General features: G+C 33.3%; 1 long non-coding RNA gene across 1 annotated transcript in view; it reads left to right on the forward strand.

Moving 5' to 3' along the window:
* Positions 1–5,764, forward strand: part of LOC128248507 (uncharacterized) — a 54,150-nt gene extending 48,386 nt beyond the window's left edge. Inside the window, exons 3-4 of the long non-coding RNA XR_008264677.1 lie at positions 5,135–5,232; positions 5,477–5,764. This is a non-coding gene — a long non-coding RNA (uncharacterized LOC128248507). The remainder of the gene's footprint in view (positions 1–5,134; positions 5,233–5,476) is intronic.
* The last annotated feature ends 853 nt before the right edge of the window (positions 5,765–6,617 follow it).

Genomic DNA, 6,617 nt, shown 5'->3' on the forward strand with positions numbered 1-6,617 from the left:
ATATACACACAAGTTTGTTTATATATGCATACATATACACATATACATGTACATATATATATAAGAATATATATATGTATACACACGCATACGCTTATACATATATATATATATATATATATATATACATATGTACATATGTGTGTGTGTGTGTGTGTGTGTGTGTGTGTGTGTGTGTGTGTCTGTGTGTATTTGTAATGCAGTATAGATACATGAAATAATTTAGCAATTACAGTAGGCTCCTCTCCTACGCTCGAATAACATACCGTATAATAATCCAAAACAGAGTTTATACTGTGGAGTCCTATGTAGCTGGAATCCAGGACATTCAGTCAATGAAATTTTTTCACGGGCTGTGTACAGACCATAAATGCGAGAAGTTAAGTCAGCTTATCGAATTTCAGGTAGTTAATTAATATATTCACCTTTTACATATCTCATGACTTGTTTTGCTCCACATACACACATACACACACGTGTACTTTTTATATTTATATGTATATGTGCGCGCGCGTACGTGTGTCTAGTTTGTATGTGTATGAATATAGTTGTAGATATAGCTGTGTAGCTAATAAATGAATATTGCTTCATATAGGGATATTTCTCACTACACCAGTTACACTTGTACAATTGTAATTCTTTTCAACACGATAGATTCGGGATAAATTTTAGGATATGGAAATTGTGCAGAAAGCCATTTGATTTTTACCAAGAGTGCAGGGAATATCATTTATACTCTTCAGCACCCGTGAGGGGTTCTAAACTGCTGGAAGATACCGGATAATTATGGACTCTTATGAAAGCAAAGAATGTGCCGCTTTACTAGCCACTATATTAATTACAACATATATATACATACAGGTTTGTGTGTATGTGTCTGTTTCTTTTTACATGCATATACAATTATATATATGCACAAACGGAGCTATATTGGGAGGTTTCTCCCTTATTTGTTCAAATAGCTATATGTACTTTTACGACTTTGAATCAATAAATCTGTGAGGGATCGGTTGAGAAAATTTGTAGGGAAACGCTTCCTCGTTTTGGTAATTTATAATGTTGTTAGTGTTGTATATATATTTATAATCAAAACACTGCAACTATGCACAGGCCCTCTGACAAATTATACAATGCTAATTTGGTTGTATACAAAACAGCTACGGATGAGTTCTGATATCGGAACCAGTTTCACTATTTCTCGTTTCGTCCTTATTGTTAGTTAATTAAGATCTTTGAATATGTTCGCTGTGATTCACAAACGTTGTGTAGAAATATATTCATCATGTATGCTATTATTTTATTCAGGAATAGAGAACGAAAACCCTATTTTGGTAGCAACGCTTCACTAGTGTTGCATATTATACAAGGTCACACATTAACTGACTCTTCATATATTTATTTATTCCTAATGCTTGTACCTAAGGCAATAAACATTGACATAGTGTATAATTATGCTAGTTGATATCCAGAGCATTTCACGGTGACAGTATAACTAATAAATATTATAGCATTCGCTCCTCTATTTGGAAATACAAAATAATGGAAGAGAACAATTATCTTATGGCAACTACAGTTAAATTACTAGTTTCAGCAGTTCCTCTGATTTACATTAACATCCTTGTGTGTCATTTCAAGGTTTGTGTTTCGAATCCCAGTTTCATTCTAGTTTAAAAAGACACAAAGGTCTCTTCTGTTTTAAGTATCGTTTAGAAATATGTAAAACCTCCTCAGTTAGGTAAAGCAATAGTTTTATGAAATACATATGTTTCACCCATCTATCATAATCTGTATTCACTCTCCTATAGACTGTAGGAATGGTTTCAAAATCTAAGTTTCATCTAAAACATCCAAGTTTCATATTAGTGATTATGCTATATTCATCAATTCAATGATTTCCTCAGATTAAAGCAGCGAGCTTACAGAATAGACTTTGCCTTTCATCTTTCAATGAAAGAAGTACCAGTTGAACGTTGGGATCGATCCAATCAACTAAGTCCCTTCCCCGTAATTTCTGGCTTTGTGCCAAAATTAGAAAACAATATTTCTATTCTGACTTTTGCTGTAATTTTTATCTTACGTATGACGCCTGAACCCATTTACAATTTTACTAGAATTGGCGCAGAAAACTGCCCAAACAATATTTGATAAACGGGTAAGGTTCTGAATTATAGCAAAAAAATATCTCACGTGATTTACGGCGTCGAAATTAGTTTTCTTTCGTTTCCACCCACCTTTTTTTTTTAGAATTGTCATATGGCAGAAAAAGGAATAACAAAAAATCTACAGAAATAAAAAAACGAGTAAAACAGTATTTGACGAATGATAAAACCATAAACTAAACACAAAAGAATGGGAGAAGATGGAAAATATGGAGAATTACATAGTCATTTTATTTGTGGCAATGGATACAACCTCAGGCACAAGGAGCGGGGATTTTTTATTACTGCTTTAATGGTCAGTATTCAAACCCTACGACGTATGCCCCGACTAAAGTCCTTATGAGGTCAATACAAACAAAGTACTACATAAGTACTGATGTAGCAGATTTCCCAAGTTTAACGCAAAATTTCACGGTGGCTCTTTGTTCCTGTCCATGATATAATTCAGGTTACAGCATACACGTGACCACAAAAAACACAAATTTCACAATTTGCGAAGTAAACACAACAATGTCCCTGGGCACACAGCTTCAGGAAGGTCACTACTAGCTGTCGCTGCACATACATCCGTATACTTCCATCTGTTGGCGCGCTATAGAACTAGCCCTGGTACGACATTTTTGGTGCGACATCGTATCATAAAATGTAACCTCTCCTTTGATACTAGTAGTATTAACGTTATTAAACTGTCATCTCTGGCATGTAGACTTACAAAGCATTACACTCTTAATGTCTATGATAGGCAATTGATGCTTTGGATACAAGTGGATAACTCACTGTATCATGAACTGATGATTACCTGAGCTCCAATCTACCGGATGGTTTGCATTGCTTATTTAGGCAGATCTTTTAAATCTGAGAATGGATACCTTGGTCACTGGAAATTTTACAAGATACATATTCTATTGTAATCATCTAAACCGCCAAAAGAAACTGGTGCTGCACGACAGAGCTTAAAATTTATTCCAGTCTTGAGGACAATTATATTTTGCGTTTTACAATGCTCAAAAGGAGATATGAACTTGGGCACCGATTCAACTAACAAAGGGATATATTATCTATATGGACATTAGACTCTACTTAATCGTCAAACAATGCAATGATCATGTATTGTTTATAAAACATCAGACTCCCTCGTTCAGTTACCTTTATTTTTATAATTGTATTACCAAAGCTGTTTTTTTCTCTCTTTTGTTTCTAGTTTTTTTTTTAATGTTTTCTTTATTTTTACTATTACGTTCTAAATGTTATACTACTTAGTCTGTAAATTCTTTTCTTTTAGTTTGACCTTTTATCAACAAACGTCATTCGAAGAATAATAGGAGACAATTAGATATCGTCTCACTTTCTCGACACTTTTATTCCAGGATAATATTAAACTACCCAGGTCAAAAGGAAATGTTTTTCTTTTTCTTTTTTGAAAACGTTAAAAAATTTCAACCAAAATAGTGTTGAGAACAAAGGTCAAAAACCTATAGAAATATTTTTTTTTAGTTTTTCAGAACACAGGCCTTGTCAGAAAGAATAAGTCGGGTTGTTTAGGAGAATATTTCTCTCAAATTCTCTATAAATGTACAATGAAGACTGATAATGAATAAATACGAAAATGTCACCAACAATAAAGCTATAATTTTTTCCTACATCGGCATCAGATTTAAATTCCTTGATGGGGAGAGAACATCAGAAAATGAGATATGCATTCCACTCTCAAGAACTTTAATCCACCAAATGAACTGATTTCAAACAGAAAATTAAAATCCAAAGTGCGAATTTGTATAAACAGTGAATTAGACACTAAACATTTCTTGAGGGCGAATTGGCAGAGACGTTAGAGCAACATTCGAAATGACTTGCAGTGTTTACCTCGCTCCTTGTGTTCTATTTTCAAGTCCCAGCGTTTAGAACTTGGGAGGGAAATTTAATCCATCGCTCGATTCAGCACCACCTCTGGGCATCTATCTTGTAAGCGGGGCTTGAAATTCGGTTAGCAGCTACAATCCTTAATTGTATCCACCAGTGTATGAGGTTGTAAAAAGGGCATGAGGACGACCTTTTTTCCCGCTAACTATACTATACGCTTTGAAAAATTTATTGAGCAAATTTGTCATTTTGCGACAGAGAACCCTTTGAAGGATTTTACTCTCTTGAATATCACAAAAATAATTTATTTTTAGAACTCAAAACAGTATTCGTTGAAACATTGTCCTTCGAATAGTAAAATGCCAGAGCCTTCAATTTAGATTTCTCTTTCTCAGGTTCAACTATTACTCCTTTTGTACTCTACTCTTCTGCCTCTCTTCTAAACTATTTAGAAGTCACATACATTACATATATTGTTTTAAACCTTGACCTAAGTGAAATACATCTAGAGAACCCGTATCATACATTTAGATAGCTATTGTATAACAATCGTCAAAAATGTCCTTAAGAATTGAAGTCTATTTCCTAATAGGAGAAACTAAAGTTATTAAGATTTATTTTCAGTAAAAATTCAATTTCACGCTTAAGGGAAAATATTTGTCCTTCGATATTTGCCTTTGCTAAATTTTGGTAATTATGTAAATTGGACTAATGGAGTCTAATAAGCTTGTATCTGCATCCCACTTGCTAAAACAGGTAAGAATACTTTCGTAATCAGGAAAATCAGATTTTATATGAAAATAGTAGCTAAAGTTTAGAAAATATCTGTTCTTGGCTTTGTGAGTAACGAATAACTGAGGCCAGGGTTTTGTTTAATTTCCTAAAAGATGATACAGATTTGTATTTGTTGCGAATTATTTTCCTATCCCATTTATCTAACTTAATTAATTAAAATTCGGACCATCTCTTAAGTGCTATAGCAGTAGCAATTTTTGTTTCTATCTGGCTTTTGTTCATTCATTATATTGGGATGTTTGTAGTAAACAGAAACAATAATAATAGCTGCTAGTTTTAACGGTTCCCTCCTATGCTTGTCCGTTTCTTTAATTTTGCAGTGAGAATGACTGAAGAAAGAATTGCAGGACAGACTCTACAATAAAAGCAACCGGTAGTAAACCTAATGGTAGAACCATAAACGAGATGGCTGGATAAGGTCTGTAGTCTCGATTTGTTTCGTTTGGTGAAGAAGCCACATTATTTTGCTGATAGTCATTTCTGATAAGTTGTGATGGAATGTCTATTTTAGTACACTATTTCTACGATTCTCTCGTAAATCAGGGGGAAATGAAGAGGGACAAACAGAATGGATTGGTGAACTGAACTTACGATATCGAGATTTATGAACATAGTGTTTTGTTTTAGATTTGATCGACTCGATGCTGTTTTTTTTCTTTCAGACTGAAAAAAGAGGAAAAGAAAAGTATTGTTTCGGTTATTTATTTCCTGTCGGATACTTCAAACAATCTCATCATTTTATTTACTCATTCGATAAAGTAGAATGCTATTGGAATAGCATTATCTCCTCATACATTCTGAAGATGCTCCTAACATCATGGTAACCATGATATCAGAATCAGCTCTTGCGACATCATGACTTCGGCGCTTGATCTGCGATTATTTAAAACCCATCGCTTTTATATCAACCGTGCTGCTTTTTCAGTAGTGAGTATACTTGCCGAACTACACTGTATTCTTAAAGTTGTAGGTGTATGACATTCTCATCTAAAATTATAAAACAAAGTAAGGTGTTTATGCAACATGACCACCCGCGTAGAATTTCTGCTACTTCAAACATATATACATACGTAGAAAAAAATTGCTTTATATAGTAGAAATTAATAAAAGACACATGCATTGATAAATACATATCCTGGATCTTTTTTAAAACGGAGGACACATTTTTCATTAATGTTTTACGTAGTATTTTTGGTACCGAAAGACTTTCAAACTTCGTATACTTATCTATTTTGTGTTATAGATCAGAAAAATATTTTTGTATTCGAATTTATTTCATGTAAAAAATTGTCTTATTTCGATAATTTCAACCAATCACTGACAAGTATTCAGTTGTTTACATTTACTCCTTTGCCTGATTAAGCCATAGCTTCGTTTTATTTGCTTTTTTCATTTTAAATTTGCTTTTTTCATTTTCTTTTTTTTTCTTCGTTTTATTTGCTTTTCTCTTTTTAAATTTACTGTTTTACGCTAACCCTAACCCTAACCCTAACCCTAACCCTAACCCTATCACCGATAGAATTGTTTCAGAATTGTTTGTTTATGTAGTCGGCACTTAATGTATATCGGCTGATTGGACGTCAGTGATTGGTTGAAATTACAGAAATACGACAACTTTAACATGGAATAACTTATGGATTTCTTTTTTCTTTAAGAAGACTAAGAGAAAAAGATGTTTTATATGACACATTCTACCAGTGTTCCAAGTTTCAAAGTGTTTCGTTCATGAAAAATGTGGCCCCCGTTTTAAAAAAGATTCCATATCCTATGCTAGTGACGCAAATATTATATATAACAGAAATA

This window comes from Octopus bimaculoides, chromosome 8 (genome assembly GCF_001194135.2).
Source record: "Octopus bimaculoides isolate UCB-OBI-ISO-001 chromosome 8, ASM119413v2, whole genome shotgun sequence".
Classification (NCBI taxonomy): Eukaryota; Metazoa; Mollusca; class Cephalopoda; order Octopoda; family Octopodidae; genus Octopus; species Octopus bimaculoides.